Source organism: Euphorbia lathyris, chromosome 4 (genome assembly GCF_963576675.1).
Source record: "Euphorbia lathyris chromosome 4, ddEupLath1.1, whole genome shotgun sequence".
Classification (NCBI taxonomy): Eukaryota; Viridiplantae; Streptophyta; class Magnoliopsida; order Malpighiales; family Euphorbiaceae; genus Euphorbia; species Euphorbia lathyris.
Genome location: NC_088913.1, coordinates 92,816,198 through 92,833,472, shown reverse-complemented (window position 1 = coordinate 92,833,472; position 17,275 = coordinate 92,816,198).

The window sequence follows — 17,275 nt, the reverse complement described above, 5'->3', positions numbered from 1 at the left end:
ACATTAAGCAGGCTAGTTGATCATAATCGATTCTCATTCTAGCATTAATAATATTCCTGACATTATCTAGGCATTAAGCATGCATAATCTGATCAATCAAGAGCGAATTTAATAAACCCTAAGTCCTAATCATACATAATCATTCAACCAATTTCATCCCCATCCTAGATTGGATGGGGATTAACTCATAGACAAACTAATCATATCAATCATGCAATTAAGAATAAATGAAGGCATTCTTGATTAAATGTAAATAAAGATAAAAGGGAAGGAGAAAGAAATTCTAAAACCCGTTTCTCTGATTACAATGTAAACAAGGTAGATCCTCTACCCTTTGAGCTTGTTCTTCAATGAATTAAAGCTAAGCTAAAACTGAATTAAAATATGAAAGCTGAAAAATATTGAATGTAGCTAAGGAATTAATTAAATGTCTGATCTCCCCGAAGAACTGAGAATAGCTCCCTATTTATCAACATAGGGCGAAAACCTAGGTCTACGGGGGTACAACGGTCATTTACTACATCTAAAAAGGGGTTTTTAGACTTTACGATTCGAGATTCCAGCAAGGGAGAAGCGTTTTTTGCGCCTCTCATGCCTCGTCTCGTCAAGACACAGGCTGTCTTGTCGAGACAGGCACCTAAATGGGGCATAATGTCCGGTTTTTTCTCCATTTTGGTCCTAAGCTTCCGAAATTTGCTCTAATGGTCATTGACGAATCCCAAAAGTGCTTTGACAGTCCTTGAATTGTCTAAAAATGTTCCAAAAGGCTCGGGTCTGGTTCGGGAATGCTCAAATAGTCCTAAAAATACCTAAAAATACAGAAAATGCCATAAATAATAGAAATTGCTAAATTTAACTAAAAGATAACAAAACGATACTGAAATCGAATAGAAACAAAGCAAAAACGATCCTAAAAACACCATAAAATTGGGAGCGATCATGCACCGACTTTGGTCATTTTACTTTTTCAAGGTGAGTCATTTTGCACGTCGCTTACCTTTTTTACAAGCAAGTGATTAATTGATTACATTTTAAGTAAGTTGCGGGGCTAGCAAGATATTTTACGCAAGTTGAAGGACTATCAGAATACTTTGAAAGTTCAAAAGTCTAATCAAACTTTATGGACAAGTTGAGAAGATAAATGATGTATTAAGTCATTAAATTATCTACATTTATAATTGTACTAAACTTATAGTGTTTAATTAAAAACAATCCATTTAAAAAAAAAATTCAATTAAAAGAAAACAATTGAAGTTCAATCAAGACTTAGTCTAATAAATTATAAAGTAACTGTAATTTTTATCATAGATTATAATTATAACTTATAGTTTGTCATTTTTATTATAAAAAATAAAAAAAAAAACAAAACAAAAATAAAGAGTATAAAAGAATAAAGAAATATAAAATATAAAATAAAAAAGAAATATTCGAAAGAAGAGGAAAACATGGGTTAGTGGGTGACAAAGTGGGAATATGCCATTAAACTAACTTAGATGTGCAGAAAATCCGAAATGATCACTACCCACTTTTGATTAAATTCTTCGGGGAGCTAAACCTTCAAGAACATCAGAAGTGAGTTCGGATCCAGAAAATAGACGTCCCCGTCTTTCTGGATCCATCTTCAGCATCATCACAGGACAAACACAGAGAGAGCAGGAATTTTGCAAAGTTAGTTGCAGAAATATAAAATAATTTCAGGTCAAAACTACACCAACCAAGTTGAGGCCAATAATTAAGGAAGCACAACCACATTTTGTTCAAAATAGAAGCATGACATGAGTAGTAGGTAAGTGTATGCTTAGTGGGCACAAATCTCACCTATAAATAACCTTCTCCATCTTCATTCAACCCCTCCCCCGTTGAAACACCCACTACAACAAATCATCACTTGCGCCACGAATCATGCCACAGAAATTCAAAATTCGTGGCATATTTTCATTTAGCCACGGGAAAAATAGATTCCACTAAAACTTAGGATTAGATGATTTATTTATGCTACGGGTAATATTTTTTCGTGGCAAACACACTCATACCACGAATTTTGCCACAATAATTTATTTTCGTGGCTTAATCTACTTATGCCAGGGAAATAATTTACTCGTAGCATAAAGTTATTAAAAAAAACAATCATTACTAATTATAAAAAAAATACAACTATTATTATTAAAATATCGATGTGATTAATTTTGAACTCTCAATTTTTTAAAATTATCCTCAAAATAAAAATACTAAAAATTTGAAAAGGACAAATTTAAAATTAACTCTGGATTTTCGTGGTTTTACAATTATTTTTAGCGCTACATATTCCCTCCAAAACAAAAATACTAAAAAGTTGAAAAGAAAAAAAAGCCTCTACCCATATCTTCTTCCCACCCTAAAAATTGACAGAAAAAACGATGTAAAAGAAAACCTCTTAACTTCTAGGGTATATGTTTGTCGTTCACGATGCCTAAATCGACTTCAGCATCTGATATAAGGGTTGCAACTGCTAGTGCAGCGGCTATGGGATAGGCTAAGATTGAAAACGGGTCAAGTCGGATGTGGAACCTCGGGAGATTACGCTCTTCACGGGTTGGATTTCATTTTTTTCTGTTGGTCCCTTGTGAGGTTGCAAGTATAGTTCCAAGGGGGAGTTAGGAACTATTTAAACTTTTTGCAAAATTAGGGCAGACTTCTTTTTCTTAAGAAAAAGGTATTGACAGCAACGCTGAGTAAACAGCAAGACACTGGCTTAGTCAACTGGTGACTAGATCAGTTTCTTAGCTTGAGTCAGGAGATAGCACTTAGAGTCTATTCCTGAACTCAGATGTTTATAGCGCACAACTCAGCTTGACCTCTTTACTTGGTCAGTTTTTGGTTATTTTAAGCAAGCAATATATATAAGGAGTTAAGGGTAAGAAATACTTCACTCAGCAGAGTTATCCAGGTTCGGCTTCTTCTAAGCCTACGTTCTGTCCCCGGAACACGTTCCGAGATTTCAAATCCACTACTGAGCTCTTTAAAGGTAGAGCCTCAAAACCCTTTACAAATCAGAAGCTGAGTATAACAAGAGTACCTTCCTCTATTCCTCTACTCACTTCTATTCTACTTGCTAAGTACTAAAACCGAGTACTCAGCTTCTCCTTTCTATTCTCTAGAAATGATAAATGATTTGTCCTAAACAATGATATCTAAGGCACTTTAGATGATTATGAAATCACTCTAGACTTTTACATAAATGTATGAACTTGTAGTGTAAGATTTGCTTTGCTTTTGATGTAGAACTTTTGTAGAGTTTTGGTCAGCGTAATGGCTTGCTCAAAGTTCTGTGTTGAATGAGAATTCTGAAGGCTCTATTTATAGAGAGCTGTGAGGCATCAGTCATTTCGAATTTCGAAATAACCGTTGGAGGGACACGGCTTGATGTCGCTTTCATTCAGTCTGTTCACAGTTCTCTTAGCCAATCAGATTCCAGCATCTTCTGTCTTCGGTCAGTGCTGAGCAGCTTTTGGTCAGTCCGGCAGTATGTTCCTCCAACTCTGGTAATGTCAACTAGACAGCTTCCTGCGTCTTCTGTTCTTTACCCAAAGAGGAAATACTTTGTCTGGAAGTAGCTTCGTGCCCAGCGGCTGCCTTGTACTCTTTGTCGAGACAACTCAGCAGCTTCATGCCGAAGTTGTCTACGTGGATCTTCTGGATCCTTCATTGCTTAGCTGCGTTTCAATACCCAACGGCAGCGTTTTAAAACACACGGGCCGAGTGGTCTTGGTCTTGTTTGACTTTGGGCTTTGACTTCCATATAGGGCTTGGGCATTATGATTCTTGTGTCTTATAAACAATTATAACTCAACATTGAACAAACACATTAGTATAAATAAATCAAAGCATTTAAACTTAGTGTGTTGTAGAATATTTAACTGTACTTAAATAATTTTGTCAAATCAAAATCCTGTGGAAAGGTGTTTCAACAAACTCCCCCATTTTGATGTTGGCAAAACTATTCAGCAAGGAACTCAGTTTTGAGCTCCCCCATGATAGTTGACCCCTGACGTAATTTCTAGTCAGTAAGAAGCTGGTCAGCCTCTTAATCAATAAGGTTGTATCAGCTTGGCCCCTGACGTAATTTCTAGTCAGTAAGAAGCTGGTCAGCCTCTCATACCAAGCACGTGGTGCTTGCTTGAGGCCGTACAAAGCCTTTTTGAGTTTATAAACGTGGTTTGGGAACTTGGGATCCTCAAACCCTGGAGGCTGATTAACATAGACTTCCTCGTTTATAACTCCATTAAGAAATGCACTCTTAACATCCATTTGAAATAATTTAAAATTCATGTAAGATGCATATGCACATAGAATTCTAATTGCTTCTAGCCTTGCCACTGGGGCAAAGGTCTCACCATAGTCAATACCTTCTTACTGACTGTAGCCCTGAGCTACAAGTCTTGCTTTGTTCCTGACCATGTTTCCCTGTTCATCCAGCTTGTTTCTGAAGACCCATCTTGTTCCAATGGTCTTCTGACTCCTTGGATGTGGCACTAGCTCCCATACATCATTTCTTCTGAACTAATCAAGCTCCTCTTGCATGGCATTCATCCAGAATTTGTCATGCTCAGCTTCAGCGAAGTTCTTCGGCTCCTGAACTGAGATGAAGGCCACATTGCTGAGGTACTTCCTGAGTTGATTCCTTGTCATTAGGGTATTTCCAGCTGAGTCAAGGATTGCACTTTCTGAGTGCCCTCTTGGGACTCTTATCTCTTTTGGTAGATTTGTGTCTTGTGCTATCTGTGTTTCAACATTCTCTGCAGAAGTAGATTGGTCAGTGAAAACAATTTTAGGTTCACTCTTACTCTTGGTCAGCCGTTTAGTGAAGGACTCAGTAGCTGGTTCTTGATTAGCAGGTGCTGAGTTTGGTTCATCTTCTATCAGCGGCTGGTATCTACCTGCAGGGTTAGTTTCATCGAACTCCACATGTATTGACTCTTCTAGAACTTGAGTTCGCTTATTAAAAACTCTGTATGCTTTGCTGTTTGTTGAGTAGCCCAAAAAGATAGCCTCATCAACTTTTGAATCAAACTTGGCTAAGCTATCTTTGGTATTTAAAATGAAACATCTACAGCCAAAGGCACGGAAGTATCCAATATTGGGCTTTCGTCCTTTCCAAAGTTCATAGGGGGTTTTCTTTAGTATAGGTCTAACTAGAGCCCTATTAAGAATATAACATGCTGTGTTAACAGCCTCATCCAGCATTGTCCTGACTATTTCAACCAGAGTTCTGTTCTTCCTTTCAACAACCCCATTTTGCTGAGGTGTTCTAGGAGCAGAGAAATTATGGTCAATGCCGCTGGCTTCACAGAATTAAACAAACTTTTGGTTCTTGAATTCTCCACCATTATCGCTACGGATGTGAGCTAATTTTAGGTCTTTTTCATTTTCAATTTTTCTAACCAAATTTGAAAATGTCTCAAAGGTCTCATCCTTGCTAGTCAGCAGGATAACCCACGTGTACCGAGAGAAATCATCTACAATGACCAAGGAAAATCTTCTTCCACCCAGACTCAGCGGCTGGACTGGACCGAAGAGATCCAAGTGTAGTAATTCTAACGGACGCTTAGTTGAGACAATATTTTTACTATGAAAAGATTGCTTGGTTTGTTTTCCAGCTTGGCAAGCGTGGCATAATTGATCTTTTTGAAATTTAAGTTCAGGCAGTCCCTCAACCAATTGCTTTCTTGCTAGTTTGGCCAGGACGTCCATGCGTACATGACCAAGTCTCCTGTGCCATAGCCAGGAATTTTCTTCCTTTGAAACTAAGCATACAGTTTTTGAAAACTTTTTCTCTAAGTCTAGCATAAAGACATTATCTATCCGAGGGGCAGTTAAAATCAACTCATTTGTTTTTCACTCGTATATTTTACATCCAGTAGCATCAAATATAACTTTTCTCCCATTGTCACATAGCTGAGCTACGTTGAGTAAGTTATATTTGAGTCCGCTGACTAGGGAGACAGATTCAATAGTAGGATTACCTCCAATGATGCCTGGCCCTACTATCTTACCCTTTTTGTTGTCTCCAAAACTTATGCTTCCTCCTCGTTTACGCTCAAACGTGATGAATTGAGTTTCATCACCAGTCATGTGCCTTGAGCATGCGCTGTCAATATACCACATCTTTGACTTCTCAGCACACCTCAGTCTTACCTGCATTGTGATTAGATTCTTTTAGGTACCCAATTCTTTTTGGGTCCTGGCTTGTTAGGTTCAACAGGTAAAGCATCATGTTTTATCTTATGGCAACATACTTGTAAGGTATGGCCATTTTTCCCACAGAAGTCACATCTGACCTTCTGTTTAGGTTGTCTCACTAACTGGTCAGCACCCCAGTGCTGAGCATGCCCGCACACCTTTGTGGTGTGACCTTTCTTCCCACAGAAATCGCACTGGACTTTCCGCTGAGGATTCCATCTCTGCTGAGTACCTTGGTACTGAGTTCTCAGCGGAGTGTTTCTTTTAATTGGAACCTTTAATTGGTTCTAGATAGTTGTGACGTCCTTTCTCAGTTTCTTTGAAACTGACTGGACTTCAGAGACATACTCATGTATGATTTTCATATTATCATGAAGAGTTGAGTTGTCCTATAGAAGGAATCTGAGGTCACTCAGTTTGACCTCTTCCACTTCATCACAGCGCCAGCTGAGTGCTTTAATCTTCTTATTACACTTTTTGACAAGTGTATAGAGATCACTCAGGGCATTACCCATTTCATTTCTGAGATGAGAGAGTGAGATTACCTCATTAGATTGCTCCTCATTGTCTGATTCATCGGAAGGATCAGCATGCTCAAAAATGCATGGCTCAGCAAGTTCATCAGCCATGAAGCATATCTTCGCTGACTCGGTGGCCTCAGCTTCAGTTGATGAAGAATCATCGCTGTCACTCCATGTTGCCACCATTGCCTTTTTGCCATTCTTTTTGTCTTTCCTCAGCGTCGGGCAGCTTGACTTGATATGGCCAGTTTGATGGCACTCAAAGCATGTAATGGGCTTTGAGTTGTCCTTTTTGTATTTGCTGTCGCTTGAGTCAGCCTTATACTTATCAAACTTTCTGTAAGGCTTTTTAGAGTATTTGTCATTTTTCTTGAACAGCCTCTTCATCTTCCTTGTGAACATAGCCATCTCCTCATCATCAGTTCAGCCTTCGTCATTTGAGTCAGCTTTCATGACAAGTGACTTCTGCTTCTTGTCTGCGGATTTTTCCTTCACCTCGAAGTTCTTCATGGATATCTCATGGGTCAGCAACGAGCCGATGAGTTCATCATATTTGTAGGTGGTTAAATCCTGAGCTTCCTCAACAGCTGTCTTCTTGGCTTGCCAGTCTTTAGGAAGAGTCCTGAGTATCTTTTTGACTTGTTCTTCCTCAGTGAAGATTTTCCCAAGTCTCTTGAGCTCATTTATGATGTTTGTAAATCTTGCATTCATTTCAGAAATGCCCTCATCATAGTTCATTTCGAATAGCTCGTACAGTCCCATCTGCTGGTTCACCTTGGACTCCTTCACCTTGTTGGTTCCTTCGTAGGTGACCTCCAGCTTCTTCCAGATCTCTTGCGCTGACTCACAACCTGAGATTTTGTAATATTCTGCAGCATCCAGCGCACAGTGAAGCATATTTATAGCCGAAGCATGATTTTGGAGTTTCTTGAGATCATCCTCTGTGCATTCGGGCTCAACTTTCAAAACTGTTTGGCCAGCCACAATTTTGACAGGTACAAACGGACCTTGCACTATAGATAGCCAGACACTCATGTTTGTAGCCTGAATGAAATTTTTCATCATATTCTTCCAGAAGGTATAGTTTGACCTGAAGAATAGGGGAGACCTAGTAATGGATAGCCCCTCAAGCAGTATCTGAGTTGTTTGGTTTCTAGGGAGAAACCGAGTGCTGTTTTCGCCCATGGTAGGGATAAGCTCAAGGTTGTTAGACCTTTAGCAATGAGCTTTTAGGCTCTAATACCACTTGTTGGTCCCTTGTGAGGTTGCAAGTATAGTTCCAAGGGGGGGTTAGGAACTATTTAAACTTTTTGAAAATTAGGGCAGACTTCTTTTTCTTAAGAAAAAGGTATTGACAGCAACGCTGAGTAAACAACAAGACACTGGCTTAGTCAACTGGTGACTAGGTCAGTTTCTTAGCTTGAGTCAGGAGATAGCACTTAGAGTCTATTCCTGAACTCAGATGTTTATAGCGCACAACTCAGCTTGACCTCTTTACTTGGTCAGTTTTTGGTTATTTTAAGCAAGCAATATATATAAGGAGTTAAGGGTAAGAAATACTTCACTCAGCAGAGTTATCCAGGTTCGGCTTCTTCTAAGCCTACGTCCTGTCCCCGGAACACGTTCCGAGATTTCAAATCCACTACTGAGCTCTTTAAAGGTAGAGCCTCAAAACCCTTTACAAATCAGAAGCTGAGTATAACAAGAGTACCTTCCTCTATTCCTCTACTCACTTCTATTCTACTTGCTAAGTACTAAAACCGAGTACTCAGCTTCTCCTTTCTATTATCTAGAAATGATAAATGATTTGTCCTAAACAATGATATCTAAGACACTTTAGATGATTATGAAATCACTCTAGACTTTTACACAAATGTATGAACTTGTAGTGTAAGATTTGCTTTGCTTTTGATGCAGAACTTTTGTAGAGTTTTGGTCAGCGTAACGGCTTGCTCAAAGTTCTATGTTAAATGAGAATTCTGAAGGCTCTATTTATAGAGAGTTGTGAGGCATCGGCTATTTCGAATTTCGAAATAACCGTTGGAGGGAAACAGTTTGATGTCGCTTTCACTCAGTCTGTGCACAGTTCTCTTAGCCAATCAGATTCCAGCATCTTTTGTCTTCGGTCAGTGCTGAGCAGCTTTTGGTCAGTCCGGCAGTATGTTCCTCCAATTCTGGTAATGTCAACTAGACAGCTTCCTGCGTCTTCTGTTCTTTACCAAAGAGGAAATACTTTGTCTGGAAGTAGCTTCGTGCTCAGCGGCTGCCTTGTACTCTTTGTCAAGACAGCTCAGCAGCTTCGTGCCGAAGTTGTCTACGTGGATCTTCTGGATCCTTCATTGCTGAGCTGCGTTTCAATACCCAACGGCAGCGTTTTAAAACACGCAGGCCGAGTGGTCTTGGTCTTGTTTGACTTTGGGCTTTGACTTCCATATAGGGCTTGGGCCTTATGATTCTTGTGTCTTATAAACAATTATAACTCAACATTGAACAAACACATTATTATAAATAAATCAAAGCATTTAAACTTAGTGTGTTGTAGAATATTTAATTGTACTTAAATAATTTTGTCAAATCAAAATCATGTGTAAAGGTGTTTCAACATTTCCATCATCCCGTCAAAGTCTTGTCGCGAGCCAAGTAAAGTGTAGAACATTGACAGGGAACCGCGAGGATAGGTCAGATCAAGTGGAGAGAACTTCGGCTTCTCCTGTGGTTCGATTCAGGTGCGTTATACATAATTGAAACCCCTGCTCAATTCATTATTAATTTTGTCTTCCAAGTCGTAATGAATTGTTGCTCTGTTATATGGTTAATTTAATCCCATAATTAAATATGTACTTTTGTTAAATATTGTGAATAGAAATATCTTGAATGAGAAAGTCGTTTCCATGATGCTTGAGCAACTGTGATATTAGGGGAATGTTCATGTAACCTATAAGAGATTTTGCACACTGTTGGATCTTGATGTGTTAAATTGGAGAGAGTTTACAATGTATGTGCAACTATTCTTGATATATCTTCTGTAAAGCTGCATAATTGAATGTGTGTTGAGGTATTTACATACATTTTCATCAACTAGTTAATTAGTTAAGGTTTATAGACATCAAACTGCATCAGATTCTTTAGGCATTTCGCAGCTTCATCTTAGAGGCAGAGTTAACGGAATAGGAAGAGAACAAATTGTGATGCTGCGTTTTATCCCCAATCGTACTGAGATATCAAGCAAGACAATGGGTTCGGGGAGATGTGCAAATCAAGTCTGAGTTTGTTGCTGATTCCTATTACTTACCATTTGTTTGTTTCTCGATTTTTGGTAAATTACTAGGCATCTGCTCATGTACTTGGTACATGTCTATATTATTAACTTGGGTCATGCGGAGTACAAAGACACTTCAACACATCATCATATTCCTCACAGGTTAATTATTTTTGAACTAGATTTAGACTGATTTATTTAATTTTTATTGTTCTTGAGTCTTGAATGTTATATCTTATCACCATATTTGTTCTCTCTAGCTTTTGGAAGCCAGCAGACATATCCCCATTTAGGAAGTATCAATTTACGCTCAACTTACAAAATCAGAACTTAACGGAGTAATAGGAATGACGTGTCCAATCCGTTATCGAGGCCTAAATTGATACTTTTTTAAACAACCCTTCATGAAACAATCTATAGCAATCCATTATAGAATGCCAACAACTCCGCGTATTGCAAATTGACACTATTAATCATCCGGAGAGTAGCGCTAATCATAACACGGCCCAAATAGTCTCGAGCTACCACCCCAACTGTGCATTTCAGGCCATTTAGTAGGAAAGTGGCATCACAATTGGAGCTGCAAAAAGCTATTTTTCTGTTACATTTTATTAGAATTGAAAGCTGCCAAAATTGGTTTTCTTTGCATGGGATGAGTGACATGGATGGATTTTCTCATGATTTCTTTTATACCACAAAAGCCAAAAAATAACGCAAAAAAAGCTTAAAATCATCCTGATCTGTTCGGTCAAAAACCATCAGCCACCAATCCATATAATCTCTTCCATCCACTTTATAAACTTTCAAAGGAAGGCTACTAAACTTCCACAACTCTTATTAAGAAAAAAAATCTTAAAATCCTCCTCATCCATTTAGTGATTAGCTTTTATTTCCAATGCTTTCTTTACTGACTAATTTTATGCAATTTCCAATTAACATGTTACTTGGCTTAAATTATATATGTAAATGATCACTTTCAACCTCATTTTCACATTTATAGTGCAGAGAAAATAGAAATTTGATTGGAACAACCAGATATGGTAGCATGGACACTCATCTTCTCATTTTCATCAATTTATCTTCTCTGACTTGTAGTATTTATACCTTGATGTCATGTTATTTCCAAAAGGCCCTGGCACCCGACCAAGTTCTGGTATACCTCGTGGTGCTGATGTTGACAAGCAGTCAGGTAATTCTGCTTCTTCTTTAAACTCAAGTTTATATTTTTATTCCTGTTTGCACAGGTAAGAGATATAGTTAATGTGTGATTATGTAGTTAATCATAGGTGGGGAAGAGGGTATACTAGGTTGGTCTTCAATTGATCCTTCTATAAGGAGAAACTCTTGTTAAATTACTAGTTCAGGGAATTTTTCTAAACAAACGGGTCATGTTGCAAATGATATACCCTTATTCAAAGATACAATGGTAAATTATTCAATCACAGTGCCATGTTTATATGCTATACTGTCAGTTACACATGGTCATTAGTTTGTTCAACTTTTGAAACTTGCTTCTACACCATCTTAAGATTGATTAAATGCTTAATTAGATGTAAATTCCAAATGTCGTGATTGAGATGAGTAAACAAACTATTATGGTTGTGTAGCTATGATGACAAGTGAACATTTGAGAGAATTTGCACAAGGCCTTGAATTGAAAATATAAGATACCAGTTCTTATGGACAATTAGAAAGGATATCATAATATGGGATTCAATAATGTTGCGTGAGGGATTTCTTGAGGAGATTAGTGAGAGAGAGTTGCTAACAAGACGGTGTTCATAAGAAAAAGTAATTGCACATCCACTGGTTGGCGTTTTCGTAATGCATTGGGGATGAATCCTACTATGGAAGTAGTAAGTCATGGACTGCGATAATGTGCTGGTCTTTTTTGTTGGCTTATCAATAAACCAATTTTGGTGTGAAGAGAGATGAGCTCGAGATTCTTGTTAAGCAAATGATGGAAGGATAATTGAAAGAAAATAAGGGAAAAGGCTCTGAAGTGGAAAACAAAAGCTATATAAAGGAACATATTTGGTCAAAATAAGGGAAAAGGCTTTGGAGTGGACAAAATATATTTTCCAGACTTGGTCACATTCTTATAATTCATTTTAGTTTCCAGATGAGACTTGATAATCAAGTTGACATTTACTAATTATCTATGTGACATTTTCTAGCACATATTATGCCTACTATTTTTCTGCTCTATATTATAGTATGTACTCACTATAAAATTTGGTGTTATTGTTTGCTACTTAGCTTCTATGTTTTTCTGTATACTCCTGGATTATGTCAACTTGAGCAGCTTGAAGAGTTTGAATATCTTAGTCAGAATTTTTTACAAGAGACTGTCTCCGTGTTTGAGAAAGTGCATGTGAAGTAAAAAAATAATTAGGATCAAAGACATGATATGAACGAATACAATTTTGAGGTCTCGTCACTCTTGTTCTTAATAATAGAGCCCTAGAATACTTTTATAGAAGAGGATCGTGAGATGTGTTATATGGTTCTGTAATTTGACATTTTAAGTCAAATTATTGTACTTATGAAAAATAATTAATGAAATGCTTTCTATTTTATATATTTATATATATTCTTTCTAATTTATTTTATTTATAATTAAACAAATGGAAAAGAAATAATAATATTTAAATATATTGTTATATGTGAAGAAATTTAATTAATTTAGTCACGATTATGCTCGTGGCAAAGAAATATTTTCGGCCACAAGTGTTCCATTTTTGCCACGGTTATGTTTGTGGCTAAGTGGGTTTGATTGTCAAGGGTTGATATGTTTTGCCACGTGTATTTCACTCTTGCCACATTTTTACCCGTGGCAAAGAGGCATGATTAGCCACAAATTTTACCATGGCATAAAAACCAATTTATGCCACACCCATTATTTTTCCGTGGCAATTACCTAGCCACGCTCACTTGCGCCACGAGAGTTATATTTTGAATTTTCGTGGCTAAATATTGTAGCCACGGAAATATGACACTTGTGCCACGATTCTAACTGTGCCGCAAGTGGTGATTTGTTGTAGTGACCTTTCCACATGATTTTGATTTGGCAAAACTATTTAAGTAAATGATAAAAAATATTCTAACACATTAAATTTAAATACTTTGATTTATTCACACTAATGTGTTTGTTCAATGTTGAGTTATTTGACTTATAAGACATTAAGATAAAAAGCATAAAGGCCCACAAGAGAAACTCAAGCCCAAGTCAACAGATCAAGACCTCACGGCCCAGGAAGACAAAACGCAGTCGTATCAAGTAAAACGACAGCTCAGCATGAAGAAGGATCGAGAAGCCTTCTAACAAAAGCTTCAAGACGAAGCTGCTGAGTTGAGCGACAAGGCAGTCAGGTCAGCGGCAAAACAGAACCAACTTGGAGACAAAGTATTTCTACTTTGGGTAAAACTCAAAAGACGCAGTAAGCTATCTGGAAGACTTTACTATAAATATGCAAACATTCTGTTCATCTGACGAAAAGCTGCTGAGCACTGCCGTAGACAGAAGATGCAACAATCTCATTGGCCAACAACATTGAGCACGTCCTGAGTGAAAGCGATAGGAAGCCGTTAGCCTCCAACGGTTATTTCGAAATTCAAAATCACCGGTGCTTGAAGTGTCACTATAAATAGGCCTTTCAAATGCTTCATTCGATGCAGATCTTCAATTACGTCGAAACGCTGACCAAATTCATACTTGAAGTTCTATGAGAAAAGCAAAGCAAATCTTACACCAATTCCAATCATTGTGTAAAAGTCTAGAGTGATTTTATTCATCTAAAGTGTCTTAGCAATTGTTTTTTAGTACAAACACTTATCATTTCTAGAAGTATAGAAAGGAGAAGCTGAGTACTCGGTTATAGTACTCAACGGTAGTTATATGAGTGAGTAGAGGAATAGAGGAAGGTACTCTTGTATACTCAGCTTCTATTGTAAAAGGTTTCGTGCTCTACCTTTAAAGAGCTCAGTAGAGGATTCAAAAAGCTCAGAATGCGTTCCGGGGACTGGACGTAGGCGGAGAGGCCGAACCAGGATATGTCTGCTGAGTAACATATTTTTAACCCTTAAACTCCTTTATATATTGCTTGCTATAAAACTGACTAAGTAACGAACTCACGCTGAGTTGAGTGCGGTAAGAAGCTGAGTTCAGGAATAGACTCTAAGTGCTATCTCCTGACTCAAGGAAAGAAACAGACTTAGTCATCAGTTGACTAAGACTATGTCTTAAAACTACTTAGCGCCGCTGTGTAAACCTTTTCTCAAAGAAAAGAAGTCAGCCTTAACGGACAAAATTTTAAATAGTTCATATCCCCCCTTGGAACTAACCTTGTCACGTTATACGGGACCAACAAGTGGTATCAAAACTTAAAAGCTCACTGAGCAAGATATAACTATCTTGAGTTGATCCCCATAATGGCTGAAAACAGCACTCTTTTCCTCCCAGGAAATCAGACAACTTAGAATCTTCCGGAAGGACTGTCCATTACTCGGCCTCCTCTGTTCTTTGGGTCTAACTACACCTTTTGGAAGAACAGAATGAAAAATTTCATTCAGGCAACAAATATGAGTGCATGGCTTTCTATAGTCCAAGACCCATTTGTTCCTGTTGAAACTATTGACGGCCAAACAGTTGTTAAAGGTGAGACTAAGTGGACAGAAGATGATCTCAAGAAGCTACTAACTCATGCTTCGGCTATAAACATGCTTCACTATGCGTTAGATGCTGCAGAGTACAATAAAATTTCAGGTTGTGAGTCAGCACATGAAATCTGGAAGAAACTGGAGGTCACCTACGAAGGAACCAACAAAGTTAAAGAGTCCATGGTGAACCAGCACATGAGGTTATACGAGCTGTTTGAAATGAATGATCATGAAGTAATCTCTGAAATGAACTCAAGATTTACAAACATAATCAACGAGCTCAAAAGACTTGGCAAGATCTTTACTGAGGAAGAGCAAGTCAAGAAGATACTGAGGAGCCTTCCCAAAAGCTGGCAAGCCAACAAAATTGCTGTTGAGGGAGCTCAAGACTTGACCACCTACAAGTATGATGAACTTGTTAAGCCCAAAATATATCCAAAATATCATTAATATTTACATCAGTTTTGCTTCGAATTCATACTATTTATACCTGTTTAGAATACTTTTACTTTCGAATATGTTTCTTTCTTGCAAGGTACCTAAATATTTGCTAAAATCCAAATAGAAACAAAAAGAGGTTAAAAACGAAGGAAAAACCCTACAAAGAGAGTCAAAGACGACGGAAAATCAAACGCGCCAAAACGAGGACGAGGACGAAGTCAAAGACAACGGAAAATACTTCGTGTCGCGATCGAGAATCCTCCATTCTCGGTCGCGACACGCGTCGCCAGCTTCTCCCCTTGACATTTTCGAAAACCAAATATTTGCTCCCCCATTCTCGGCTGAGAATTTGTATTCTTGGCAAGTTCAGAAATTCCTGGGGAGCCATTCATACACATTCGTTTTCGACGAAACACGTTCGTTCGGGTGGATAGAAACATCCATTCGCACAGGATACGACCCTTCACAACGGACACGACACTTCAATCACGACTTTTCAACTTCTATAAATAAAGAGTTGATGGAGAGTTGGTGATATAGAAAATTGAAGAGAAGAATTAATGTTTAATATTTTATTGAAAAAATCTCAGATCCTTTTTCATGAAAAGATGATACAATACCCACTCATGATATATAAATTATAGAGTTAATGTGTAAAAATATTTTTAATATTTTGGATGATGATCAATTTTATCCATAACGTTGATAATTTGGATCAATTTCACACACCATTAGAAAACATATATATTTTTGTTCTTTATTTTGCAACAATTGCATATCAATTCGTTCCAAAAAAATGATTTCATATTTTTTATAATTTAATAATAGAACTGGAGATTAATATTTATAAATTCAGCGAATTTTTTGAATTTTTTCCAATTTGTACAAAAAATAGTATATTTTTTTTTCCACACCCCAACATATGTTTGTGATTTTTTACTGATAAAATGACGCATGTGTGAAGTATATATGACAAGATTCATGGCCAAGAAGACAATTTGGTGAATTATTTCTCAACTTAACCCAATTTATCAATGTTAAGGGTAGAATTGCTTTTGGCTTCCAACGTTATGGATAAATTACTCCTGAACCAAAACATTTTTACACGATATCAATTAATGTTAAAACATTCTATTTCATTCACAATATCAATTCATGTTTAATTGATGAATTAATGTTAAGACTTTTTTAAAACCCTTAATTTCCTTGCATTTTAACTATAGACTTTACACATAAGAGAACAACTTTTCGACTTGTGAGAGTTCTATAAAATATTTACATACTTATATTTAATTTATCTTGAAATTTTTATATTAATTCAAATAAAAAAAATTAATCTTCTAGCAAAATTACTTTTCATTTTGCGGTTCAGTTTCACATCATTCACGTATGAAATATGGTTAACTTGATCATAAATAATCAATTCATAATCAAATTGGCTTTTAAACTAACTATATAGTAATTTACCATTATTCCAGATATGTTAATCCACACGTGACTTCGAGCAATTAAAAGTATTTTCTATTATCTTGGATTAAGATAAAAATCATTATTATCAATTTAATCTTTTCGGTTTCGATATATGGTAACTTTATTAATTGGTGAAATTTTGATATAAAAGCTATTATTGAACTTTATCTACAAGCTTAACCTTTTGGTTTAGTTAGTTACTTAACCTCGTATGAGAAATAACATTTTTGTTTTTTACTTAAACAAAAATAACTTTTTGTTATAATAATAAAGGTGATGTTTCTTTATGTGATGAGCCATTGAATTATTACATCTTATCAAATATGAATAATATTTATTTATATTAATTAGCTATTACAATTTATACATAACATATATATAATTGTAAAATTAAAGCAGCCTTGCAATATATGGCACACCAAGATTACGCAACCATATTTTTCCATTCAGAAATGTAGACACGGTAAATTTTTCTGCAGTCATTTTGTTTATAACATGATGTACTTCAGGCCATTTCACTCAATTTTTCACGGCCGCTCCTTCCCCCGAATTGTTGAATTCTCCATAAAACATTGTTTTTCCATGATGTTTGCCAGGCCAATCCAACCAACCTGCTGGATTTATCACTGATGTCATATAGGATTCCATAAACACAGTTATAGATCCATTTTTCCATGGTCGACCTAAATAAGTCGGGGTTGGTAAT